Source organism: Danio rerio, chromosome 1 (assembly GCF_049306965.1).
Source record: "Danio rerio strain Tuebingen ecotype United States chromosome 1, GRCz12tu, whole genome shotgun sequence".
In the NCBI taxonomy this organism is placed as follows: domain Eukaryota; kingdom Metazoa; phylum Chordata; class Actinopteri; order Cypriniformes; family Danionidae; genus Danio; species Danio rerio.
Genome location: NC_133176.1, coordinates 56826770 through 56854398, shown reverse-complemented (window position 1 = coordinate 56854398; position 27629 = coordinate 56826770). Strand labels below are relative to the sequence as shown.

The 27629-nt window shown below is 52.5% G+C and overlaps 2 long non-coding RNA genes across 4 annotated transcripts in view; both read right to left on the bottom strand.

Moving 5' to 3' along the window:
• LOC108190370 (uncharacterized) overlaps positions 1-27629 on the bottom strand; it is a 124093-nt gene that overhangs the window by 34532 nt on the left and 61932 nt on the right. The gene's annotated exons all lie outside the window — the stretch shown is intronic.
• LOC141375093 (uncharacterized) lies at positions 14582-18672 on the bottom strand. Its single transcript, XR_012382290.1, has 2 exons — positions 18119-18672; positions 14582-17924 (listed from the first exon to the last, which is right to left on the bottom strand). It is a non-coding gene; the product is annotated as an uncharacterized lncRNA (long non-coding RNA).

Here is a 27629-nt window from a genome sequence, read left to right as displayed (position 1 = left end):
ATTTGCACGATACGGCGCCGCGGCACGCCATAAAAGCGATATTTTTTCGGAGTTAAAAGGGGTTTTCGCGCTAAGCATCGTCTTGACGCCATGCGTGACATTTCTATTTTTAGACGCAGCTTCTATTTCGGCAACAACGCAGCAGGGCGCATGGTTAAGTTGCATCACCTGCTTTGGGTCCAACTGACCAGTAAATTTGCACGATACGGCGCCGCGGAACGCAGTAAAAGCGACCTTTTTTTTCGGAGTTAAAAGGGGTTTTTGCGCTAAGCATCGCGATGACGCCATGCATGACATTTCGATTTTAGACATCGTTTCTATTTCTGCAACAAGGCAGCAGGGCGCATGGTTAGGTTGCGTCACCTGCGTTGCAAGGGCACGGTTTGAGGCACTTGACCAGCCAGTGCACACAGCTGCCTCCTGACCAATCAGAGCACCCCAGGCCAACCAGCCGATCAGGACAGCACATCAGCTTTCAGATTAATAAGCGCACATACGGCCCATAAAGAGCACATCAGCTATCAGATTAATCAGCGCACGTACGGCCACCTGACCAGCCAGAGGACCCAGGGTCCAACTGACCAGTCAGAGCACACAAGGCAACCTGACCGATCAGAGCACCCTGGCACTGCGTCCTAACTTTTTCGGCGACAACGCAGCAGGGCGCATGGTTAGGTTGCATCACCTGCTTTGGGTCCAACTGACCAGTAAATTTGCACGATACGGCGCCGCGGCACGCCATTAAAGCGATATTTTTTCGGAGTTAAAAGGGGTTTTTGCGCTAAGCATCGCGATGACGCCATGCATGACATTTCGATTTTAGACATCGTTTCTATTTCTGCAACAAGGCAGCAGGGCGCATGGTTAGGTTGCGTCACCTGCGTTGCAAGGGCACGGTTTGAGGCACTTGACCAGCCAGTGCACACAGCTGCCTCCTGACCAATCAGAGCACCCCAGGCCAACCAGCCGATCAGGACAGCACATCAGCTTTCAGATTAATAAGCGCACGTACGGCCCATAAAGAGCACATCAGCTATCAGATTAATCAGCGCACGTACGGCCACCTGACCAGCCAGAGGACCCAGGGTCCAACTGACCAGTCAGAGAACACAAGGCAACCTGACCGATCAGAGCACCCTGGCACTGCGTCCTAACTTTTTCGGCGACAACGCAGCAGGGCGCATGGTTAGGTTGCATCACCTGCTTTGGGTCCAACTGACCAGTAAATTTGCACGATACGGCGCCGCGGCACGCCATAAAAGCGATATTTTTTCGGAGTTAAAAGGGGTTTTCGCGCTAAGCATCGTCTTGACGCCATGCGTGACATTTCTATTTTTAGACGCAGCTTCTATTTCGGCAACAACGCAGCAGGGCGCATGGTTAAGTTGCATCACCTGCTTTGGGTCCAACTGACCAGTAAATTTGCACGATACGGCGCCGCGGAACGCAGTAAAAGCGACCTTTTTTTCGGAGTTAAAAGGGGTTTTTGCGCTAAGCATCGCGATGACGCCATGCATGACATTTCGATTTTAGACATCGTTTCTATTTCTGCAACAAGGCAGCAGGGCGCATGGTTAGGTTGCGTCACCTGCGTTGCAAGGGCACGGTTTGAGGCACTTGACCAGCCAGTGCACACAGCTGCCTCCTGACCAATCAGAGCACCCCAGGCCAACCAGCCGATCAGGACAGCACATCAGCTTTCAGATTAATAAGCGCACGTACGGCCCATAAAGAGCACATCAGCTATCAGATTAATCAGCGCACGTACGGCCACCTGACCAGCCAGAGGACCCAGGGTCCAACTGACCAGTCAGAGCACACAAGGCAACCTGACCGATCAGAGCACCCTGGCACTGCGTCCTAACTTTTTCGGCGACAACGCAGCAGGGCGCATGGTTAGGTTGCATCACCTGCTTTGGGTCCAACTGACCAGTAAATTTGCACGATACGGCGCCGCGGCACGCCATAAAAGCGATATTTTTTCGGAGTTAAAAGGGGTTTTCGCGCTAAGCATCGTCTTGACGCCATGCGTGACACTTCTATTTTTAGACGCAGCTTCTATTTCGGCAACAACGCAGCAGGGCGCATGGTTAAGTTGCATCACCTGCTTTGGGTCCAACTGACCAGTAAATTTGCACGATACGGCGCCGCGGAACGCAGTAAAAGCGACCTTTTTTTCGGAGTTAAAAGGGGTTTTTGCGCTAAGCATCGCGATGACGCCATGCATGACACTTCGATTTTAGACATCGTTTCTATTTCTGCAACAAGGCAGCAGGGCGCATGGTTAGGTTGCGTCACCTGCGTTGCAAGGGCACGGTTTGAGGCACTTGACCAGCCAGTGCACACAGCTGCCTCCTGACCAATCAGAGCACCCCAGGCCAACCAGCCGATCAGGACAGCACATCAGCTTTCAGATTAATAAGCGCACGTACGGCCCATAAAGAGCACATCAGCTATCAGATTAATCAGCGCACGTACGGCCACCTGACCAGCCAGAGGACCCAGGGTCCAACTGACCAGTCAGAGCACACAAGGCAACCTGACCGATCAGAGCACCCTGGCACTGCGTCCTAACTTTTTCGGCGACAACGCAGCAGGGCGCATGGTTAGGTTGCATCACCTGCTTTGGGTCCAACTGACCAGTAACTTTGCACGATACGGCGCCGCGGCACGCCATAAAAGCGATATTTTTTCGGAGTTAAAAGGGGTTTTCGCGCTAAGCATCGTCTTGACGCCATGCGTGACATTTCTATTTTTAGACGCAGCTTCTATTTCGGCAACAACGCAGCAGGGCGCATGGTTAAGTTGCATCACCTGCTTTGGGTCCAACTGACCAGTAAATTTGCACGATACGGCGCCGCGGAACGCAGTAAAAGCGACCTTTTTTTCGGAGTTAAAAGGGGTTTTTGCGCTAAGCATCGCGATGACGCCATGCATGACATTTCGATTTTAGACATCGTTTCTATTTCTGCAACAAGGCAGCAGGGCGCATGGTTAGGTTGCGTCACCTGCGTTGCAAGGGCACGGTTTGAGGCACTTGACCAGCCAGTGCACACAGCTGCCTCCTGACCAATCAGAGCACCCCAGGCCAACCAGCCGATCAGGACAGCACATCAGCTTTCAGATTAATAAGCGCACGTACGGCCCATAAAGAGCACATCAGCTATCAGATTAATCAGCGCACGTACGGCCACCTGACCAGCCAGAGGACCCAGGGTCCAACTGACCAGTCAGAGCACACAAGGCAACCTGACCGATCAGAGCACCCTGGCACTGCGTCCTAACTTTTTCGGCGACAACGCAGCAGGGCGCACGGTTAGGTTGCATCACCTGCTTTGGGTCCAACTGACCAGTAAATTTGCACGATACGGCGCCGCGGCACGCCATAAAAGCGATATTTTTTCGGAGTTAAAAGGGGTTTTCGCGCTAAGCATCGTCTTGACGCCATGCGTGACATTTCTATTTTTAGACGCAGCTTCTATTTCGGCAACAACGCAGCAGGGCGCATGGTTAAGTTGCATCACCTGCTTTGGGTCCAACTGACCAGTAAATTTGCACGATACGGCGCCGCGGAACGCAGTAAAAGCGACCTTTTTTTTCGGAGTTAAAAGGGGTTTTTGCGCTAAGCATCGCGATGACGCCATGCATGACATTTCGATTTTAGACATCGTTTCTATTTCTGCAACAAGGCAGCAGGGCGCATGGTTAGGTTGCGTCACCTGCGTTGCAAGGGCACGGTTTGAGGCACTTGACCAGCCAGTGCACACAGCTGCCTCCTGACCAATCAGAGCACCCCAGGCCAACCAGCCGATCAGGACAGCACATCAGCTTTCAGATTAATAAGCGCACGTACGGCCCATAAAGAGCACATCAGCTATCAGATTAATCAGCGCACGTACGGCCACCTGACCAGCCAGAGGACCCAGGGTCCAACTGACCAGTCAGAGCACACAAGGCAACCTGACCGATCAGAGCACCCTGGCACTGCGTCCTAACTTTTTCGGCGACAACGCAGCAGGGCGCATGGTTAGGTTGCATCACCTGCTTTGGGTCCAACTGACCAGTAAATTTGCACGATACGGCGCCGCGGCACGCCATAAAAGCGATATTTTTTCGGAGTTAAAAGGGGTTTTCGCGCTAAGCATCGTCTTGACGCCATGCGTGACATTTCTATTTTTAGACGCAGCTTCTATTTCGGCAACAACGCAGCAGGGCGCATGGTTAAGTTGCATCACCTGCTTTGGGTCCAACTGACCAGTAAATTTGCACGATACGGCGCCGCGGAACGCAGTAAAAGCGACCTTTTTTTTCGGAGTTAAAAGGGGTTTTTGCGCTAAGCATCGCGATGACGCCATGCATGACATTTCGATTTTAGACATCGTTTCTATTTCTGCAACAAGGCAGCAGGGCGCATGGTTAGGTTGCGTCACCTGCGTTGCAAGGGCACGGTTTGAGGCACTTGACCAGCCAGTGCACACAGCTGCCTCCTGACCAATCAGAGCACCCCAGGCCAACCAGCCGATCAGGACAGCACATCAGCTTTCAGATTAATAAGCGCACGTACGGCCCATAAAGAGCACATCAGCTATCAGATTAATCAGCGCACGTACGGCCACCTGACCAGCCAGAGGACCCAGGGTCCAACTGACCAGTCAGAGCACACAAGGCAACCTGACCGATCAGAGCACCCTGGCACTGCGTCCTAACTTTTTCGGCGACAACGCAGCAGGGCGCATGGTTAGGTTGCATCACCTGCTTTGGGTCCAACTGACCAGTAAATTTGCACGATACGGCGCCGCGGCACGCCATAAAAGCGATATTTTTTCGGAGTTAAAAGGGGTTTTCGCGCTAAGCATCGTCTTGACGCCATGCGTGACATTTCTATTTTTAGACGCAGCTTCTATTTCGGCAACAACGCAGCAGGGCGCATGGTTAAGTTGCATCACCTGCTTTGGGTCCAACTGACCAGTAAATTTGCACGATACGGCGCCGCGGAACGCAGTAAAAGCGACCTTTTTTTCGGAGTTAAAAGGGGTTTTTGCGCTAAGCATCGCGATGACGCCATGCATGACATTTCGATTTTAGACATCGTTTCTATTTCTGCAACAAGGCAGCAGGGCGCATGGTTAGGTTGCGTCACCTGCGTTGCAAGGGCACGGTTTGAGGCACTTGACCAGCCAGTGCACACAGCTGCCTCCTGACCAATCAGAGCACCCCAGGCCAACCAGCCGATCAGGACAGCACATCAGCTTTCAGATTAATAAGCGCACGTACGGCCCATAAAGAGCACATCAGCTATCAGATTAATCAGCGCACGTACGGCCACCTGACCAGCCAGAGGACCCAGGGTCCAACTGACCAGTCAGAGCACACAAGGCAACCTGACCGATCAGAGCACCCTGGCACTGCGTCCTAACTTTTTCGGCGACAACGCAGCAGGGCGCATGGTTAGGTTGCATCACCTGCTTTGGGTCCAACTGACCAGTAAATTTGCACGATACGGCGCCGCGGCACGCCATAAAAGCGATATTTTTTCGGAGTTAAAAGGGGTTTTCGCGCTAAGCATCGTCTTGACGCCATGCGTGACATTTCTATTTTTAGACGCAGCTTCTATTTCGGCAACAACGCAGCAGGGCGCATGGTTAAGTTGCATCACCTGCTTTGGGTCCAACTGACCAGTAAATTTGCACGATACGGCGCCGCGGCACGCCATAAAAGCGATATTTTTTCGGAGTTAAAAGGGGTTTTCGCGCTAAGCATCGTCTTGACGCCATGCGTGACATTTCTATTTTTAGACGCAGCTTCTATTTCGGCAACAACGCAGCAGGGCGCATGGTTAAGTTGCATCACCTGCTTTGGGTCCAACTGACCAGTAAATTTGCACGATACGGCGCCGCGGAACGCAGTAAAAGCGACCTTTTTTTCGGAGTTAAAAGGGGTTTTTGCGCTAAGCATCGCGATGACGCCATGCATGACATTTCGATTTTAGACATCGTTTCTATTTCTGCAACAAGGCAGCAGGGCGCATGGTTAGGTTGCGTCACCTGCGTTGCAAGGGCACGGTTTGAGGCACTTGACCAGCCAGTGCACACAGCTGCCTCCTGACCAATCAGAGCACCCCAGGCCAACCAGCCGATCAGGACAGCACATCAGCTTTCAGATTAATAAGCGCACGTACGGCCCATAAAGAGCACATCAGCTATCAGATTAATCAGCGCACGTACGGCCACCTGACCAGCCAGAGGACCCAGGGTCCAACTGACCAGTCAGAGCACACAAGGCAACCTGACCGATCAGAGCACCCTGGCACTGCGTCCTAACTTTTTCGGCGACAACGCAGCAGGGCGCATGGTTAGGTTGCATCACCTGCTTTGGGTCCAACTGACCAGTAAATTTGCACGATACGGCGCCGCGGCACGCCATAAAAGCGATATTTTTTCGGAGTTAAAAGGGGTTTTCGCGCTAAGCATCGTCTTGACGCCATGCGTGACATTTCTATTTTTAGACGCAGCTTCTATTTCGGCAACAACGCAGCAGGGCGCATGGTTAAGTTGCATCACCTGCTTTGGGTCCAACTGACCAGTAAATTTGCACGATACGGCGCCGCGGAACGCAGTAAAAGCGACCTTTTTTTCGGCGTTAAAAGGGGTTTTTGCGCTAAGCATCGCGATGACGCCATGCATGACATTTCGATTTTAGACATCGTTTCTATTTCTGCAACAAGGCAGCAGGGCGCATGGTTAGGTTGCGTCACCTGCGTTGCAAGGGCACGGTTTGAGGCACTTGACCAGCCAGTGCACACAGCTGCCTCCTGACCAATCAGAGCACCCCAGGCCAACCAGCCGATCAGGACAGCACATCAGCTTTCAGATTAATAAGCGCACGTACGGCCCATAAAGAGCACATCAGCTATCAGATTAATCAGCGCACGTACGGCCACCTGACCAGCCAGAGGACCCAGGGTCCAACTGACCAGTCAGAGCACACAAGGCAACCTGACCGATCAGAGCACCCTGGCACTGCGTCCTAACTTTTTCGGCGACAACGCAGCAGGGCGCATGGTTAGGTTGCATCACCTGCTTTGGGTCCAACTGACCAGTAAATTTGCACGATACGGCGCCGCGGCACGCCATAAAAGCGATATTTTTTCGGAGTTAAAAGGGGTTTTCGCGCTAAGCATCGTCTTGACGCCATGCGTGACATTTCTATTTTTAGACGCAGCTTCTATTTCGGCAACAACGCAGCAGGGCGCATGGTTAAGTTGCATCACCTGCTTTGGGTCCAACTGACCAGTAAATTTGCACGATACGGCGCCGCAGAACGCAGTAAAAGCGACCTTTTTTTCGGAGTTAAAAGGGGTTTTTGCGCTAAGCATCGCGATGACGCCATGCATGACATTTCGATTTTAGACATCGTTTCTATTTCTGCAACAAGGCAGCAGGGCGCATGGTTAGGTTGCGTCACCTGCGTTGCAAGGGCACGGTTTGAGGCACTTGACCAGCCAGTGCACACAGCTGCCTCCTGACCAATCAGAGCACCCCAGGCCAACCAGCCGATCAGGACAGCACATCAGCTTTCAGATTAATAAGCGCACGTACGGCCCATAAAGAGCACATCAGCTATCAGATTAATCAGCGCACGTACGGCCACCTGACCAGCCAGAGGACCCAGGGTCCAACTGACCAGTCAGAGCACACAAGGCAACCTGACCGATCAGAGCACCCTGGCACTGCGTCCTAACTTTTTCGGCGACAACGCAGCAGGGCGCATGGTTAGGTTGCATCACCTGCTTTGGGTCCAACTGACCAGTAAATTTGCACGATACGGCGCCGCGGCACGCCATAAAAGCGATATTTTTTCGGAGTTAAAAGGGGTTTTCGCGCTAAGCATCGTCTTGACGCCATGCGTGACATTTCTATTTTTAGACGCAGCTTCTATTTCGGCAACAACGCAGCAGGGCGCATGGTTAAGTTGCATCACCTGCTTTGGGTCCAACTGACCAGTAAATTTGCACGATACGGCGCCGCGGAACGCAGTAAAAGCGACCTTTTTTTTCGGAGTTAAAAGGGGTTTTTGCGCTAAGCATCGCGATGACGCCATGCATGACATTTCGATTTTAGACATCGTTTCTATTTCTGCAACAAGGCAGCAGGGCGCATGGTTAGGTTGCGTCACCTGCGTTGCAAGGGCACGGTTTGAGGCACTTGACCAGCCAGTGCACACAGCTGCCTCCTGACCAATCAGAGCACCCCAGGCCAACCAGCCGATCAGGACAGCACATCAGCTTTCAGATTAATAAGCGCACGTACGGCCCATAAAGAGCACATCAGCTATCAGATTAATCAGCGCACGTACGGCCACCTGACCAGCCAGAGGACCCAGGGTCCAACTGACCAGTCAGAGCACACAAGGCAACCTGACCGATCAGAGCACCCTGGCACTGCGTCCTAACTTTTTCGGCGACAACGCAGCAGGGCGCATGGTTAGGTTGCATCACCTGCTTTGGGTCCAACTGACCAGTAAATTTGCACGATACGGCGCCGCGGCACGCCATAAAAGCGATATTTTTTCGGAGTTAAAAGGGGTTTTCGCGCTAAGCATCGTCTTGACGCCATGCGTGACATTTCTATTTTTAGACGCAGCTTCTATTTCGGCAACAACGCAGCAGGGCGCATGGTTAAGTTGCATCACCTGCTTTGGGTCCAACTGACCAGTAAATTTGCACGATACGGCGCCGCGGAACGCAGTAAAAGCGACCTTTTTTTTCGGAGTTAAAAGGGGTTTTTGCGCTAAGCATCGCGATGACGCCATGCATGACATTTCGATTTTAGACATCGTTTCTATTTCTGCAACAAGGCAGCAGGGCGCATGGTTAGGTTGCGTCACCTGCGTTGCAAGGGCACGGTTTGAGGCACTTGACCAGCCAGTGCACACAGCTGCCTCCTGACCAATCAGAGCACCCCAGGCCAACCAGCCGATCAGGACAGCACATCAGCTTTCAGATTAATAAGCGCACGTACGGCCCATAAAGAGCACATCAGCTATCAGATTAATCAGCGCACGTACGGCCACCTGACCAGCCAGAGGACCCAGGGTCCAACTGACCAGTCAGAGCACACAAGGCAACCTGACCGATCAGAGCACCCTGGCACTGCATCCTAACTTTTTCGGCGACAACGCAGCAGGGCGCATGGTTAGGTTGCATCACCTGCTTTGGGTCCAACTGACCAGTAAATTTGCACGATACGGCGCCGCGGCACGCCATAAAAGCGATATTTTTTTGGAGTTAAAAGGGGTTTTCGCGCTAAGCATCGTCTTGACGCCATGCGTGACATTTCTATTTTTAGACGCAGCTTCTATTTCGGCAACAACGCAGCAGGGCGCATGGTTAAGTTGCATCACCTGCTTTGGGTCCAACTGACCAGTAAATTTGCACGATACGGCGCCGCGGAACGCAGTAAAAGCGACCTTTTTTTTCGGAGTTAAAAGGGGTTTTTGCGCTAAGCATCGCGATGACGCCATGCATGACATTTCGATTTTAGACATCGTTTCTATTTCTGCAACAAGGCAGCAGGGCGCATGGTTAGGTTGCGTCACCTGCGTTGCAAGGGCACGGTTTGAGGCACTTGACCAGCCAGTGCACACAGCTGCCTCCTGACCAATCAGAGCACCCCAGGCCAACCAGCCGATCAGGACAGCACATCAGCTTTCAGATTAATAAGCGCACGTACGGCCCATAAAGAGCACATCAGCTATCAGATTAATCAGCGCACGTACGGCCACCTGACCAGCCAGAGGACCCAGGGTCCAACTGACCAGTCAGAGCACACAAGGCAACCTGACCGATCAGAGCACCCTGGCACTGCGTCCTAACTTTTTCGGCGACAACGCAGCAGGGCGCATGGTTAGGTTGCATCACCTGCTTTGGGTCCAACTGACCAGTAAATTTGCACGATACGGCGCCGCGGCACGCCATAAAAGCGATATTTTTTCGGAGTTAAAAGGGGTTTTCGCGCTAAGCATCGTCTTGACGCCATGCGTGACATTTCTATTTTTAGACGCAGCTTCTATTTCGGCAACAACGCAGCAGGGCGCATGGTTAAGTTGCATCACCTGCTTTGGGTCCAACTGACCAGTAAATTTGCACGATACGGCGCCGCGGAACGCAGTAAAAGCGACCTTTTTTTCGGAGTTAAAAGGGGTTTTTGCGCTAAGCATCGCGATGACGCCATGCATGACATTTCGATTTTAGACATCGTTTCTATTTCTGCAACAAGGCAGCAGGGCGCATGGTTAGGTTGCGTCACCTGCGTTGCAAGGGCACGGTTTGAGGCACTTGACCAGCCAGTGCACACAGCTGCCTCCTGACCAATCAGAGCACCCCAGGCCAACCAGCCGATCAGGACAGCACATCAGCTTTCAGATTAATAAGCGCACGTACGGCCCATAAAGAGCACATCAGCTATCAGATTAATCAGCGCACGTACGGCCACCTGACCAGCCAGAGGACCCAGGGTCCAACTGACCAGTCAGAGCACACAAGGCAACCTGACCGATCAGAGCACCCTGGCACTGCGTCCTAACTTTTTCGGCGACAACGCAGCAGGGCGCATGGTTAGGTTGCATCACCTGCTTTGGGTCCAACTGACCAGTAAATTTGCACGATACGGCGCCGCGGCACGCCATAAAAGCGATATTTTTTCGGAGTTAAAAGGGGTTTTCGCGCTAAGCATCGTCTTGACGCCATGCGTGACATTTCTATTTTTAGACGCAGCTTCTATTTCGGCAACAACGCAGCAGGGCGCATGGTTAAGTTGCATCACCTGCTTTGGGTCCAACTGACCAGTAAATTTGCACGATACGGCGCCGCGGAACGCAGTAAAAGCGACCTTTTTTTCGGAGTTAAAAGGGGTTTTTGCGCTAAGCATCGCGATGACGCCATGCATGACATTTCGATTTTAGACATCGTTTCTATTTCTGCAACAAGGCAGCAGGGCGCATGGTTAGGTTGCGTCACCTGCGTTGCAAGGGCACGGTTTGAGGCACTTGACCAGCCAGTGCACACAGCTGCCTCCTGACCAATCAGAGCACCCCAGGCCAACCAGCCGATCAGGACAGCACATCAGCTTTCAGATTAATAAGCGCACGTACGGCCCATAAAGAGCACATCAGCTATCAGATTAATCAGCGCACGTACGGCCACCTGACCAGCCAGAGGACCCAGGGTCCAACTGACCAGTCAGAGCACACAAGGCAACCTGACCGATCAGAGCACCCTGGCACTGCGTCCTAACTTTTTCGGCGACAACGCAGCAGGGCGCATGGTTAGGTTGCATCACCTGCTTTGGGTCCAACTGACCAGTAAATTTGCACGATACGGCGCCGCGGCACGCCATAAAAGCGATATTTTTTCGGAGTTAAAAGGGGTTTTCGCGCTAAGCATCGTCTTGACGCCATGCGTGACATTTCTATTTTTAGACGCAGCTTCTATTTCGGCAACAACGCAGCAGGGCGCATGGTTAAGTTGCATCACCTGCTTTGGGTCCAACTGACCAGTAAATTTGCACGATACGGCGCCGCGGAACGCAGTAAAAGCGACCTTTTTTTCGGAGTTAAAAGGGGTTTTTGCGCTAAGCATCGCGATGACGCCATGCATGACATTTCGATTTTAGACATCGTTTCTATTTCTGCAACAAGGCAGCAGGGCGCATGGTTAGGTTGCGTCACCTGCGTTGCAAGGGCACGGTTTGAGGCACTTGACCAGCCAGTGCACACAGCTGCCTCCTGACCAATCAGAGCACCCCAGGCCAACCAGCCGATCAGGACAGCACATCAGCTTTCAGATTAATAAGCGCACGTACGGCCCATAAAGAGCACATCAGCTATCAGATTAATCAGCGCACGTACGGCCACCTGACCAGCCAGAGGACCCAGGGTCCAACTGACCAGTCAGAGCACACAAGGCAACCTGACCGATCAGAGCACCCTGGCACTGCGTCCTAACTTTTTCGGCGACAACGCAGCAGGGCGCATGGTTAGGTTGCATCACCTGCTTTGGGTCCAACTGACCAGTAAATTTGCACGATACGGCGCCGCGGCACGCCATAAAAGCGATATTTTTTCGGAGTTAAAAGGGGTTTTCGCGCTAAGCATCGTCTTGACGCCATGCGTGACATTTCTATTTTTAGACGCAGCTTCTATTTCGGCAACAACGCAGCAGGGCGCATGGTTAAGTTGCATCACCTGCTTTGGGTCCAACTGACCAGTAAATTTGCACGATACGGCGCCGCGGAACGCAGTAAAAGCGACCTTTTTTTCGGCGTTAAAAGGGGTTTTTGCGCTAAGCATCGCGATGACGCCATGCATGACATTTCGATTTTAGACATCGTTTCTATTTCTGCAACAAGGCAGCAGGGCGCATGGTTAGGTTGCGTCACCTGCGTTGCAAGGGCACGGTTTGAGGCACTTGACCAGCCAGTGCACACAGCTGCCTCCTGACCAATCAGAGCACCCCAGGCCAACCAGCCGATCAGGACAGCACATCAGCTTTCAGATTAATAAGCGCACGTACGGCCCATAAAGAGCACATCAGCTATCAGATTAATCAGCGCACGTACGGCCACCTGACCAGCCAGAGGACCCAGGGTCCAACTGACCAGTCAGAGCACACAAGGCAACCTGACCGATCAGAGCACCCTGGCACTGCGTCCTAACTTTTTCGGCGACAACGCAGCAGGGCGCATGGTTAGGTTGCATCACCTGCTTTGGGTCCAACTGACCAGTAAATTTGCACGATACGGCGCCGCGGCACGCCATAAAAGCGATATTTTTTCGGAGTTAAAAGGGGTTTTCGCGCTAAGCATCGTCTTGACGCCATGCGTGACATTTCTATTTTTAGACGCAGCTTCTATTTCGGCAACAACGCAGCAGGGCGCATGGTTAAGTTGCATCACCTGCTTTGGGTCCAACTGACCAGTAAATTTGCACGATACGGCGCCGCAGAACGCAGTAAAAGCGACCTTTTTTTCGGAGTTAAAAGGGGTTTTTGCGCTAAGCATCGCGATGACGCCATGCATGACATTTCGATTTTAGACATCGTTTCTATTTCTGCAACAAGGCAGCAGGGCGCATGGTTAGGTTGCGTCACCTGCGTTGCAAGGGCACGGTTTGAGGCACTTGACCAGCCAGTGCACACAGCTGCCTCCTGACCAATCAGAGCACCCCAGGCCAACCAGCCGATCAGGACAGCACATCAGCTTTCAGATTAATAAGCGCACGTACGGCCCATAAAGAGCACATCAGCTATCAGATTAATCAGCGCACGTACGGCCACCTGACCAGCCAGAGGACCCAGGGTCCAACTGACCAGTCAGAGCACACAAGGCAACCTGACCGATCAGAGCACCCTGGCACTGCGTCCTAACTTTTTCGGCGACAACGCAGCAGGGCGCATGGTTAGGTTGCATCACCTGCTTTGGGTCCAACTGACCAGTAAATTTGCACGATACGGCGCCGCGGCACGCCATAAAAGCGATATTTTTTCGGAGTTAAAAGGGGTTTTCGCGCTAAGCATCGTCTTGACGCCATGCGTGACATTTCTATTTTTAGACGCAGCTTCTATTTCGGCAACAACGCAGCAGGGCGCATGGTTAAGTTGCATCACCTGCTTTGGGTCCAACTGACCAGTAAATTTGCACGATACGGCGCCGCAGAACGCAGTAAAAGCGACCTTTTTTTCGGAGTTAAAAGGGGTTTTTGCGCTAAGCATCGCGATGACGCCATGCATGACATTTCGATTTTAGACATCGTTTCTATTTCTGCAACAAGGCAGCAGGGCGCATGGTTAGGTTGCGTCACCTGCGTTGCAAGGGCACGGTTTGAGGCACTTGACCAGCCAGTGCACACAGCTGCCTCCTGACCAATCAGAGCACCCCAGGCCAACCAGCCGATCAGGACAGCACATCAGCTTTCAGATTAATAAGCGCACGTACGGCCCATAAAGAGCACATCAGCTATCAGATTAATCAGCGCACGTACGGCCACCTGACCAGCCAGAGGACCCAGGGTCCAACTGACCAGTCAGAGCACACAAGGCAACCTGACCGATCAGAGCACCCTGGCACTGCGTCCTAACTTTTTCGGCGACAACGCAGCAGGGCGCATGGTTAGGTTGCATCACCTGCTTTGGGTCCAACTGACCAGTAAATTTGCACGATACGGCGCCGCGGCACGCCATAAAAGCGATATTTTTTTGGAGTTAAAAGGGGTTTTCGCGCTAAGCATCGTCTTGACGCCATGCGTGACATTTCTATTTTTAGACGCAGCTTCTATTTCGGCAACAACGCAGCAGGGCGCATGGTTAAGTTGCATCACCTGCTTTGGGTCCAACTGACCAGTAAATTTGCACGATACGGCGCCGCGGAACGCAGTAAAAGCGACCTTTTTTTTCGGAGTTAAAAGGGGTTTTTGCGCTAAGCATCGCGATGACGCCATGCATGACATTTCGATTTTAGACATCGTTTCTATTTCTGCAACAAGGCAGCAGGGCGCATGGTTAGGTTGCGTCACCTGCGTTGCAAGGGCACGGTTTGAGGCACTTGACCAGCCAGTGCACACAGCTGCCTCCTGACCAATCAGAGCACCCCAGGCCAACCAGCCGATCAGGACAGCACATCAGCTTTCAGATTAATAAGCGCACGTACGGCCCATAAAGAGCACATCAGCTATCAGATTAATCAGCGCACGTACGGCCACCTGACCAGCCAGAGGACCCAGGGTCCAACTGACCAGTCAGAGCACACAAGGCAACCTGACCGATCAGAGCACCCTGGCACTGCGTCCTAACTTTTTCGGCGACAACGCAGCAGGGCGCATGGTTAGGTTGCATCACCTGCTTTGGGTCCAACTGACCAGTAAATTTGCACGATACGGCGCCGCGGCACGCCATAAAAGCGATATTTTTTCGGAGTTAAAAGGGGTTTTCGCGCTAAGCATCGTCTTGACGCCATGCGTGACATTTCTATTTTTAGACGCAGCTTCTATTTCGGCAACAACGCAGCAGGGCGCATGGTTAAGTTGCATCACCTGCTTTGGGTCCAACTGACCAGTAAATTTGCACGATACGGCGCCGCGGAACGCAGTAAAAGCGACCTTTTTTTCGGAGTTAAAAGGGGTTTTTGCGCTAAGCATCGCGATGACGCCATGCATGACATTTCGATTTTAGACATCGTTTCTATTTCTGCAACAAGGCAGCAGGGCGCATGGTTAGGTTGCGTCACCTGCGTTGCAAGGGCACGGTTTGAGGCACTTGACCAGCCAGTGCACACAGCTGCCTCCTGACCAATCAGAGCACCCCAGGCCAACCAGCCGATCAGGACAGCACATCAGCTTTCAGATTAATAAGCGCACGTACGGCCCATAAAGAGCACATCAGCTATCAGATTAATCAGCGCACGTACGGCCACCTGACCAGCCAGAGGACCCAGGGTCCAACTGACCAGTCAGAGCACACAAGGCAACCTGACCGATCAGAGCACCCTGGCACTGCGTCCTAACTTTTTCGGCGACAACGCAGCAGGGCGCATGGTTAGGTTGCATCACCTGCTTTGGGTCCAACTGACCAGTAAATTTGCACGATACGGCGCCGCGGCACGCCATAAAAGCGATATTTTTTCGGAGTTAAAAGGGGTTTTCGCGCTAAGCATCGTCTTGACGCCATGCGTGACATTTCTATTTTTAGACGCAGCTTCTATTTCGGCAACAACGCAGCAGGGCGCATGGTTAAGTTGCATCACCTGCTTTGGGTCCAACTGACCAGTAAATTTGCACGATACGGCGCCGCGGAACGCAGTAAAAGCGACCTTTTTTTCGGAGTTAAAAGGGGTTTTTGCGCTAAGCATCGCGATGACGCCATGCATGACATTTCGATTTTAGACATCGTTTCTATTTCTGCAACAAGGCAGCAGGGCGCATGGTTAGGTTGCGTCACCTGCGTTGCAAGGGCACGGTTTGAGGCACTTGACCAGCCAGTGCACACAGCTGCCTCCTGACCAATCAGAGCACCCCAGGCCAACCAGCCGATCAGGACAGCACATCAGCTTTCAGATTAATAAGCGCACGTACGGCCCATAAAGAGCACATCAGCTATCAGATTAATCAGCGCACGTACGGCCACCTGACCAGCCAGAGGACCCAGGGTCCAACTGACCAGTCAGAGCACACAAGGCAACCTGACCGATCAGAGCACCCTGGCACTGCGTCCTAACTTTTTCGGCGACAACGCAGCAGGGCGCATGGTTAGGTTGCATCACCTGCTTTGGGTCCAACTGACCAGTAAATTTGCACGATACGGCGCCGCGGCACGCCATAAAAGCGATATTTTTTCGGAGTTAAAAGGGGTTTTCGCGCTAAGCATCGTCTTGACGCCATGCGTGACATTTCTATTTTTAGACGCAGCTTCTATTTCGGCAACAACGCAGCAGGGCGCATGGTTAAGTTGCATCACCTGCTTTGGGTCCAACTGACCAGTAAATTTGCACGATACGGCGCCGCGGAACGCAGTAAAAGCGACCTTTTTTTCGGAGTTAAAAGGGGTTTTTGCGCTAAGCATCGCAATGACGCCATGCATGACATTTCGATTTTAGACATCGTTTCTATTTCTGCAACAAGGCAGCAGGGCGCATGGTTAGGTTGCGTCACCTGCGTTGCAAGGGCACGGTTTGAGGCACTTGACCAGCCAGTGCACACAGCTGCCTCCTGACCAATCAGAGCACCCCAGGCCAACCAGCCGATCAGGACAGCACATCAGCTTTCAGATTAATAAGCGCACGTACGGCCCATAAAGAGCACATCAGCTATCAGATTAATCAGCGCACGTACGGCCACCTGACCAGCCAGAGGACCCAGGGTCCAACTGACCAGTCAGAGCACACAAGGCAACCTGACCGATCAGAGCACCCTGGCACTGCGTCCTAACTTTTTCGGCGACAACGCAGCAGGGCGCATGGTTAGGTTGCATCACCTGCTTTGGGTCCAACTGACCAGTAAATTTGCACGATACGGCGCCGCGGCACGCCATAAAAGCGATATTTTTTCGGAGTTAAAAGGGGTTTTCGCGCTAAGCATCGTCTTGACGCCATGCGTGACATTTCTATTTTTAGACGCAGCTTCTATTTCGGCAACAACGCAGCAGGGCGCATGGTTAAGTTGCATCACCTGCTTTGGGTCCAACTGACCAGTAAATTTGCACGATACGGCGCCGCGGAACGCAGTAAAAGCGACCTTTTTTTCGGAGTTAAAAGGGGTTTTTGCGCTAAGCATCGCGATGACGCCATGCATGACATTTCGATTTTAGACATCGTTTCTATTTCTGCAACAAGGCAGCAGGGCGCATGGTTAGGTTGCGTCACCTGCGTTGCAAGGGCACGGTTTGAGGCACTTGACCAGCCAGTGCACACAGCTGCCTCCTGACCAATCAGAGCACCCCAGGCCAACCAGCCGATCAGGACAGCACATCAGCTTTCAGATTAATAAGCGCACGTACGGCCCATAAAGAGCACATCAGCTATCAGATTAATCAGCGCACGTACGGCCACCTGACCAGCCAGAGGACCCAGGGTCCAACTGACCAGTCAGAGCACACAAGGCAACCTGACCGATCAGAGCACCCTGGCACTGCGTCCTAACTTTTTCGGCGACAACGCAGCAGGGCGCATGGTTAGGTTGCATCACCTGCTTTGGGTCCAACTGACCAGTAAATTTGCACGATACGGCGCCGCGGCACGCCATAAAAGCGATATTTTTTCGGAGTTAAAAGGGGTTTTCGCGCTAAGCATCGTCTTGACGCCATGCGTGACATTTCTATTTTTAGACGCAGCTTCTATTTCGGCAACAACGCAGCAGGGCGCATGGTTAAGTTGCATCACCTGCTTTGGGTCCAACTGACCAGTAAATTTGCACGATACGGCGCCGCGGCACGCCATAAAAGCGATATTTTTTCGGAGTTAAAAGGGGTTTTCGCGCTAAGCATCGTCTTGACGCCATGCGTGACATTTCTATTTTTAGACGCAGCTTCTATTTCGGCAACAACGCAGCAGGGCGCATGGTTAAGTTGCATCACCTGCTTTGGGTCCAACTGACCAGTAAATTTGCACGATACGGCGCCGCGGAACGCAGTAAAAGCGACCTTTTTTTCGGAGTTAAAAGGGGTTTTTGCGCTAAGCATCGCGATGACGCCATGCATGACATTTCGATTTTAGACATCGTTTCTATTTCTGCAACAAGGCAGCAGGGCGCATGGTTAGGTTGCGTCACCTGCGTTGCAAGGGCACGGTTTGAGGCACTTGACCAGCCAGTGCACACAGCTGCCTCCTGACCAATCAGAGCACCCCAGGCCAACCAGCCGATCAGGACAGCACATCAGCTTTCAGATTAATAAGCGCACGTACGGCCCATAAAGAGCACATCAGCTATCAGATTAATCAGCGCACGTACGGCCACCTGACCAGCCAGAGGACCCAGGGTCCAACTGACCAGTCAGAGCACACAAGGCAACCTGACCGATCAGAGCACCCTGGCACTGCGTCCTAACTTTTTCGGCGACAACGCAGCAGGGCGCATGGTTAGGTTGCATCACCTGCTTTGGGTCCAACTGACCAGTAAATTTGCACGATACGGCGCCGCGGCACGCCATAAAAGCGATATTTTTTCGGAGTTAAAAGGGGTTTTCGCGCTAAGCATCGTCTTGACGCCATGCGTGACATTTCTATTTTTAGACGCAGCTTCTATTTCGGCAACAACGCAGCAGGGCGCATGGTTAAGTTGCATCACCTGCTTTGGGTCCAACTGACCAGTAAATTTGCACGATACGGCGCCGCGGAACGCAGTAAAAGCGACCTTTTTTTCGGCGTTAAAAGGGGTTTTTGCGCTAAGCATCGCGATGACGCCATGCATGACATTTCGATTTTAGACATCGTTTCTATTTCTGCAACAAGGCAGCAGGGCGCATGGTTAGGTTGCGTCACCTGCGTTGCAAGGGCACGGTTTGAGGCACTTGACCAGCCAGTGCACACAGCTGCCTCCTGACCAATCAGAGCACCCCAGGCCAACCAGCCGATCAGGACAGCACATCAGCTTTCAGATTAATAAGCGCACGTACGGCCCATAAAGAGCACATCAGCTATCAGATTAATCAGCGCACGTACGGCCACCTGACCAGCCAGAGGACCCAGGGTCCAACTGACCAGTCAGAGCACACAAGGCAACCTGACCGATCAGAGCACCCTGGCACTGCGTCCTAACTTTTTCGGCGACAACGCAGCAGGGCGCATGGTTAGGTTGCATCACCTGCTTTGGGTCCAACTGACCAGTAAATTTGCACGATACGGCGCCGCGGCACGCCATAAAAGCGATATTTTTTCGGAGTTAAAAGGGGTTTTCGCGCTAAGCATCGTCTTGACGCCATGCGTGACATTTCTATTTTTAGACGCAGCTTCTATTTCGGCAACAACGCAGCAGGGCGCATGGTTAAGTTGCATCACCTGCTTTGGGTCCAACTGACCAGTAAATTTGCACGATACGGCGCCGCGGAACGCAGTAAAAGCGACCTTTTTTTCGGAGTTAAAAGGGGTTTTTGCGCTAAGCATCGCGATGACGCCATGCATGACATTTCGATTTTAGACATCGTTTCTATTTCTGCAACAAGGCAGCAGGGCGCATGGTTAGGTTGCGTCACCTGCGTTGCAAGGGCACGGTTTGAGGCACTTGACCAGCCAGTGCACACAGCTGCCTCCTGACCAATCAGAGCACCCCAGGCCAACCAGCCGATCAGGACAGCACATCAGCTTTCAGATTAATAAGCGCACGTACGGCCCATAAAGAGCACATCAGCTATCAGATTAATCAGCGCACGTACGGCCACCTGACCAGCCAGAGGACCCAGGGTCCAACTGACCAGTCAGAGCACACAAGGCAACCTGACCGATCAGAGCACCCTGGCACTGCGTCCTAACTTTTTCGGCGACAACGCAGCAGGGCGCATGGTTAGGTTGCATCACCTGCTTTGGGTCCAACTGACCAGTAAATTTGCACGATACGGCGCCGCGGCACGCCATAAAAGCGATATTTTTTCGGAGTTAAAAGGGGTTTTCGCGCTAAGCATCGTCTTGACGCCATGCGTGACATTTCTATTTTTAGACGCAGCTTCTATTTCGGCAACAACGCAGCAGGGCGCATGGTTAAGTTGCATCACCTGCTTTGGGTCCAACTGACCAGTAAATTTGCACGATACGGCGCCGCGGAACGCAGTAAAAGCGACCTTTTTTTCGGCGTTAAAAGGGGTTTTTGCGCTAAGCATCGCGATGACGCCATGCATGACATTTCGATTTTAGACATCGTTTCTATTTCTGCAACAAGGCAGCAGGGCGCATGGTTAGGTTGCGTCACCTGCGTTGCAAGGGCACGGTTTGAGGCACTTGACCAGCCAGTGCACACAGCTGCCTCCTGACCAATCAGAGCACCCCAGGCCAACCAGCCGATCAGGACAGCACATCAGCTTTCAGATTAATAAGCGCACGTACGGCCCATAAAGAGCACATCAGCTATCAGATTAATCAGCGCACGTACGGCCACCTGACCAGCCAGAGGACCCAGGGTCCAACTGACCAGTCAGAGCACACAAGGCAACCTGACCGATCAGAGCACCCTGGCACTGCGTCCTAACTTTTTCGGCGACAACGCAGCAGGGCGCATGGTTAGGTTGCATCACCTGCTTTGGGTCCAACTGACCAGTAAATTTGCACGATACGGCGCCGCGGCACGCCATAAAAGCGATATTTTTTCGGAGTTAAAAGGGGTTTTCGCGCTAAGCATCGTCTTGACGCCATGCGTGACATTTCTATTTTTAGACGCAGCTTCTATTTCGGCAACAACGCAGCAGGGCGCATGGTTAAGTTGCATCACCTGCTTTGGGTCCAACTGACCAGTAAATTTGCACGATACGGCGCCGCAGAACGCAGTAAAAGCGACCTTTTTTTCGGAGTTAAAAGGGGTTTTTGCGCTAAGCATCGCGATGACGCCATGCATGACATTTCGATTTTAGACATCGTTTCTATTTCTGCAACAAGGCAGCAGGGCGCATGGTTAGGTTGCGTCACCTGCGTTGCAAGGGCACGGTTTGAGGCACTTGACCAGCCAGTGCACACAGCTGCCTCCTGACCAATCAGAGCACCCCAGGCCAACCAGCCGATCAGGACAGCACATCAGCTTTCAGATTAATAAGCGCACGTACGGCCCATAAAGAGCACATCAGCTATCAGATTAATCAGCGCACGTACGGCCACCTGACCAGCCAGAGGACCCAGGGTCCAACTGACCAGTCAGAGCACACAAGGCAACCTGACCGATCAGAGCACCCTGGCACTGCGTCCTAACTTTTTCGGCGACAACGCAGCAGGGCGCATGGTTAGGTTGCATCACCTGCTTTGGGTCCAACTGACCAGTAAATTTGCACGATACGGCGCCGCGGCACGCCATAAAAGCGATATTTTTTCGGAGTTAAAAGGGGTTTTCGCGCTAAGCATCGTCTTGACGCCATGCGTGACATTTCTATTTTTAGACGCAGCTTCTATTTCGGCAACAACGCAGCAGGGCGCATGGTTAAGTTGCATCACCTGCTTTGGGTCCAACTGACCAGTAAATTTGCACGATACGGCGCCGCGGAACGCAGTAAAAGCGACCTTTTTTTCGGAGTTAAAAGGGGTTTTTGCGCCAAGCATCGCGATGACGCCATGCATGACATTTCGATTTTAGACATCGTTTCTATTTCTGCAACAAGGCAGCAGGGCGCATGGTTAGGTTGCGTCACCTGCGTTGCAAGGGCACGGTTTGAGGCACTTGACCAGCCAGTGCACACAGCTGCCTCCTGACCAATCAGAGCACCCCAGGCCAACCAGCCGATCAGGACAGCACATCAGCTTTCAGATTAATAAGCGCACGTACGGCCCATAAAGAGCACATCAGCTATCAGATTAATCAGCGCACGTACGGCCACCTGACCAGCCAGAGGACCCAGGGTCCAACTGACCAGTCAGAGCACACAAGGCAACCTGACCGATCAGAGCACCCTGGCACTGCGTCCTAACTTTTTCGGCGACAACGCAGCAGGGCGCATGGTTAGGTTGCATCACCTGCTTTGGGTCCAACTGACCAGTAAATTTGCACGATACGGCGCCGCGGCACGCCATAAAAGCGATATTTTTTCGGAGTTAAAAGGGGTTTTCGCGCTAAGCATCGTCTTGACGCCATGCGTGACATTTCTATTTTTAGACGCAGCTTCTATTTCGGCAACAACGCAGCAGGGCGCATGGTTAAGTTGCATCACCTGCTTTGGGTCCAACTGACCAGTAAATTTGCACGATACGGCGCCGCGGAACGCAGTAAAAGCGACCTTTTTTTCGGAGTTAAAAGGGGTTTTTGCGCTAAGCATCGCGATGACGCCATGCATGACATTTCGATTTTAGACATCGTTTCTATTTCTGCAACAAGGCAGCAGGGCGCATGGTTAGGTTGCGTCACCTGCGTTGCAAGGGCACGGTTTGAGGCACTTGACCAGCCAGTGCACACAGCTGCCTCCTGACCAATCAGAGCACCCCAGGCCAACCAGCCGATCAGGACAGCACATCAGCTTTCAGATTAATAAGCGCACGTACGGCCCATAAAGAGCACATCAGCTATCAGATTAATCAGCGCACGTACGGCCACCTGACCAGCCAGAGGACCCAGGGTCCAACTGACCAGTCAGAGCACACAAGGCAACCTGACCGATCAGAGCACCCTGGCACTGCGTCCTAATTTTTTCGGCGACAACGCAGCAGGGCGCATGGTTAGGTTGCATCACCTGCTTTGGGTCCAACTGACCAGTAAATTTGCACGATACGGCGCCGCGGCACGCCATAAAAGCGATATTTTTTCGGAGTTAAAAGGGGTTTTCGCGCTAAGCATCGTCTTGACGCCATGCGTGACATTTCTATTTTTAGACGCAGCTTCTATTTCGGCAACAACGCAGCAGGGCGCATGGTTAAGTTGCATCACCTGCTTTGGGTCCAACTGACCAGTAAATTTGCACGATACGGCGCCGCGGAACGCAGTAAAAGCGACCTTTTTTTCGGAGTTAAAAGGGGTTTTTGCGCTAAGCATCGCGATGACGCCATGCATGACATTTCGATTTTAGACATCGTTTCTATTTCTGCAACAAGGCAGCAGGGCGCATGGTTAGGTTGCGTCACCTGCGTTGCAAGGGCACGGTTTGAGGCACTTGACCAGCCAGTGCACACAGCTGCCTCCTGACCAATCAGAGCACCCCAGGCCAACCAGCCGATCAGGACAGCACATCAGCTTTCAGATTAATAAGCGCACGTACGGCCCATAAAGAGCACATCAGCTATCAGATTAATCAGCGCACGTACGGCCACCTGACCAGCCAGAGGACCCAGGGTCCAACTGACCAGTCAGAGCACACAAGGCAACCTGACCGATCAGAGCACCCTGGCACTGCGTCCTAACTTTTTCGGCGACAACGCAGCAGGGCGCATGGTTAGGTTGCATCACCTGCTTTGGGTCCAACTGACCAGTAAATTTGCACGATACGGCGCCGCGGCACGCCATAAAAGCGATATTTTTTCGGAGTTAAAAGGGGTTTTCGCGCTAAGCATCGTCTTGACGCCATGCGTGACATTTCTATTTTTAGACGCAGCTTCTATTTCGGCAACAACGCAGCAGGGCGCATGGTTAAGTTGCATCACCTGCTTTGGGTCCAACTGACCAGTAAATTTGCACGATACGGCGCCGCGGAACGCAGTAAAAGCGACCTTTTTTTTCGGAGTTAAAAGGGGTTTTTGCGCTAAGCATCGCGATGACGCCATGCATGACATTTCGATTTTAGACATCGTTTCTATTTCTGCAACAAGGCAGCAGGGCGCATGGTTAGGTTGCGTCACCTGCGTTGCAAGGGCACGGTTTGAGGCACTTGACCAGCCAGTGCACACAGCTGCCTCCTGACCAATCAGAGCACCCCAGGCCAACCAGCCGATCAGGACAGCACATCAGCTTTCAGATTAATAAGCGCACGTACGGCCCATAAAGAGCACATCAGCTATCAGATTAATCAGCGCACGTACGGCCACCTGACCAGCCAGAGGACCCAGGGTCCAACTGACCAGTCAGAGCACACAAGGCAACCTGACCGATCAGAGCACCCTGGCACTGCGTCCTAACTTTTTCGGCGACAACGCAGCAGGGCGCATGGTTAGGTTGCATCACCTGCTTTGGGTCCAACTGACCAGTAAATTTGCACGATACGGCGCCGCGGCACGCCATAAAAGCGATATTTTTTCGGAGTTAAAAGGGGTTTTCGCGCTAAGCATCGTCTTGACGCCATGCGTGACATTTCTATTTTTAGACGCAGCTTCTATTTCGGCAACAACGCAGCAGGGCGCATGGTTAAGTTGCATCACCTGCTTTGGGTCCAACTGACCAGTAAATTTGCACGATACGGCGCCGCGGAACGCAGTAAAAGCGACCTTTTTTTCGGAGTTAAAAGGGGTTTTTGCGCTAAGCATCGCGATGACGCCATGCATGACATTTCGATTTTAGACATCGTTTCTATTTCTGCAACAAGGCAGCAGGGCGCATGGTTAGGTTGCGTCACCTGCGTTGCAAGGGCACGGTTTGAGGCACTTGACCAGCCAGTGCACACAGCTGCCTCCTGACCAATCAGAGCACCCCAGGCCAACCAGCCGATCAGGACAGCACATCAGCTTTCAGATTAATAAGCGCACGTACGGCCCATAAAGAGCACATCAGCTATCAGATTAATCAGCGCACGTACGGCCACCTGACCAGCCAGAGGACCCAGGGTCCAACTGACCAGTCAGAGCACACAAGGCAACCTGACCGATCAGAGCACCCTGGCACTGCGTCCTAACTTTTTCGGCGACAACGCAGCAGGGCGCATGGTTAGGTTGCATCACCTGCTTTGGGTCCAACTGACCAGTAAATTTGCACGATACGGCGCCGCGGCACGCCATAAAAGCGATATTTTTTCGGAGTTAAAAGGGGTTTTCGCGCTAAGCATCGTCTTGACGCCATGCGTGACATTTCTATTTTTAGACGCAGCTTCTATTTCGGCAACAACGCAGCAGGGCGCATGGTTAAGTTGCATCACCTGCTTTGGGTCCAACTGACCAGTAAATTTGCACGATACGGCGCCGCGGAACGCAGTAAAAGCGACCTTTTTTTCGGAGTTAAAAGGGGTTTTTGCGCTAAGCATCGCGATGACGCCATGCATGACATTTCGATTTTAGACATCGTTTCTATTTCTGCAACAAGGCAGCAGGGCGCATGGTTAGGTTGCGTCACCTGCGTTGCAAGGGCACGGTTTGAGGCACTTGACCAGCCAGTGCACACAGCTGCCTCCTGACCAATCAGAGCACCCCAGGCCAACCAGCCGATCAGGACAGCACATCAGCTTTCAGATTAATAAGCGCACGTACGGCCCATAAAGAGCACATCAGCTATCAGATTAATCAGCGCACGTACGGCCACCTGACCAGCCAGAGGACCCAGGGTCCAACTGACCAGTCAGAGCACACAAGGCAACCTGACCGATCAGAGCACCCTGGCACTGCGTCCTAACTTTTTCGGCGACAACGCAGCAGGGCGCATGGTTAGGTTGCATCACCTGCTTTGGGTCCAACTGACCAGTAAATTTGCACGATACGGCGCCGCGGCACGCCATAAAAGCGATATTTTTTCGGAGTTAAAAGGGGTTTTCGCGCTAAGCATCGTCTTGACGCCATGCGTGACATTTCTATTTTTAGACGCAGCTTCTATTTCGGCAACAACGCAGCAGGGCGCATGGTTAAGTTGCATCACCTGCTTTGGGTCCAACTGACCAGTAAATTTGCACGATACGGCGCCGCGGAACGCAGTAAAAGCGACCTTTTTTTCGGAGTTAAAAGGGGTTTTTGCGCTAAGCATCGCGATGACGCCATGCATGACATTTCGATTTTAGACATTGTTTCTATTTCTGCAACAAGGCAGCAGGGCGCATGGTTAGGTTGCGTCACCTGCGTTGCAAGGGCACGGTTTGAGGCACTTGACCAGCCAGTGCACACAGCTGCCTCCTGACCAATCAGAGCACCCCAGGCCAACCAGCCGATCAGGACAGCACATCAGCTTTCAGATTAATAAGCGCACGTACGGCCCATAAAGAGCACATCAGCTATCAGATTAATCAGCGCACGTACGGCCACCTGACCAGCCAGAGGACCCAGGGTCCAACTGACCAGTCAGAGCACACAAGGCAACCTGACCGATCAGAGCACCCTGGCACTGCGTCCTAACTTTTTTCGGCGACAACGCAGCAGGGCGCATGGTTAGGTTGCATCACCTGCTTTGGGTCCAACTGACCAGTAAATTTGCACGATACGGCGCCGCGGCACGCCATAAAAGCGATATTTTTTCGGAGTTAAAAGGGGTTTTCGCGCTAAGCATCGTCTTGACGCCATGCGTGACATTTCTATTTTTAGACGCAGCTTCTATTTCGGCAACAACGCAGCAGGGCGCATGGTTAAGTTGCATCACCTGCTTTGGGTCCAACTGACCAGTAAATTTGCACGATACGGCGCCGCGGAACGCAGTAAAAGCGACCTTTTTTTCGGAGTTAAAAGGGGTTTTTGCGCTAAGCATCGCGATGACGCCATGCATGACATTTCGATTTTAGACATCGTTTCTATTTCTGCAACAAGGCAGCAGGGCGCATGGTTAGGTTGCGTCACCTGCGTTGCAAGGGCACGGTTTGAGGCACTTGACCAGCCAGTGCACACAGCTGCCTCCTGACCAATCAGAGCACCCCAGGCCAACCAGCCGATCAGGACAGCACATCAGCTTTCAGATTAATAAGCGCACGTACGGCCCATAAAGAGCACATCAGCTATCAGATTAATCAGCGCACGTACGGCCACCTGACCAGCTAGAGGACCCAGGGTCCAACTGACCAGTCAGAGCACACAAGGCAACCTGACCGATCAGAGCACCCTGGCACTGCGTCCTAACTTTTTTCGGCGACAACGCAGCAGGGCGCATGGTTAGGTTGCATCACCTGCTTTGGGTCCAACTGACCAGTAAATTTGCACGATACGGCGCCGCGGCACGCCATAAAAGCGATATTTTTTCGGAGTTAAAAGGGGTTTTCGCGCTAAGCATCGTCTTGACGCCATGCGTGACATTTCTATTTTTAGACGCAGCTTCTATTTCGGCAACAACGCAGCAGGGCGCATGGTTAAGTTGCATCACCTGCTTTGGGTCCAACTGACCAGTAAATTTGCACGATACGGCGCCGCGGAACGCAGTAAAAGCGACCTTTTTTTTCGGAGTTAAAAGGGGTTTTTGCGCTAAGCATCGCGATGACGCCATGCATGACATTTCGATTTTAGACATCGTTTCTATTTCTGCAACAAGGCAGCAGGGCGCATGGTTAGGTTGCGTCACCTGCGTTGCAAGGGCACGGTTTGAGGCACTTGACCAGCCAGTGCACACAGCTGCCTCCTGACCAATCAGAGCACCCCAGGCCA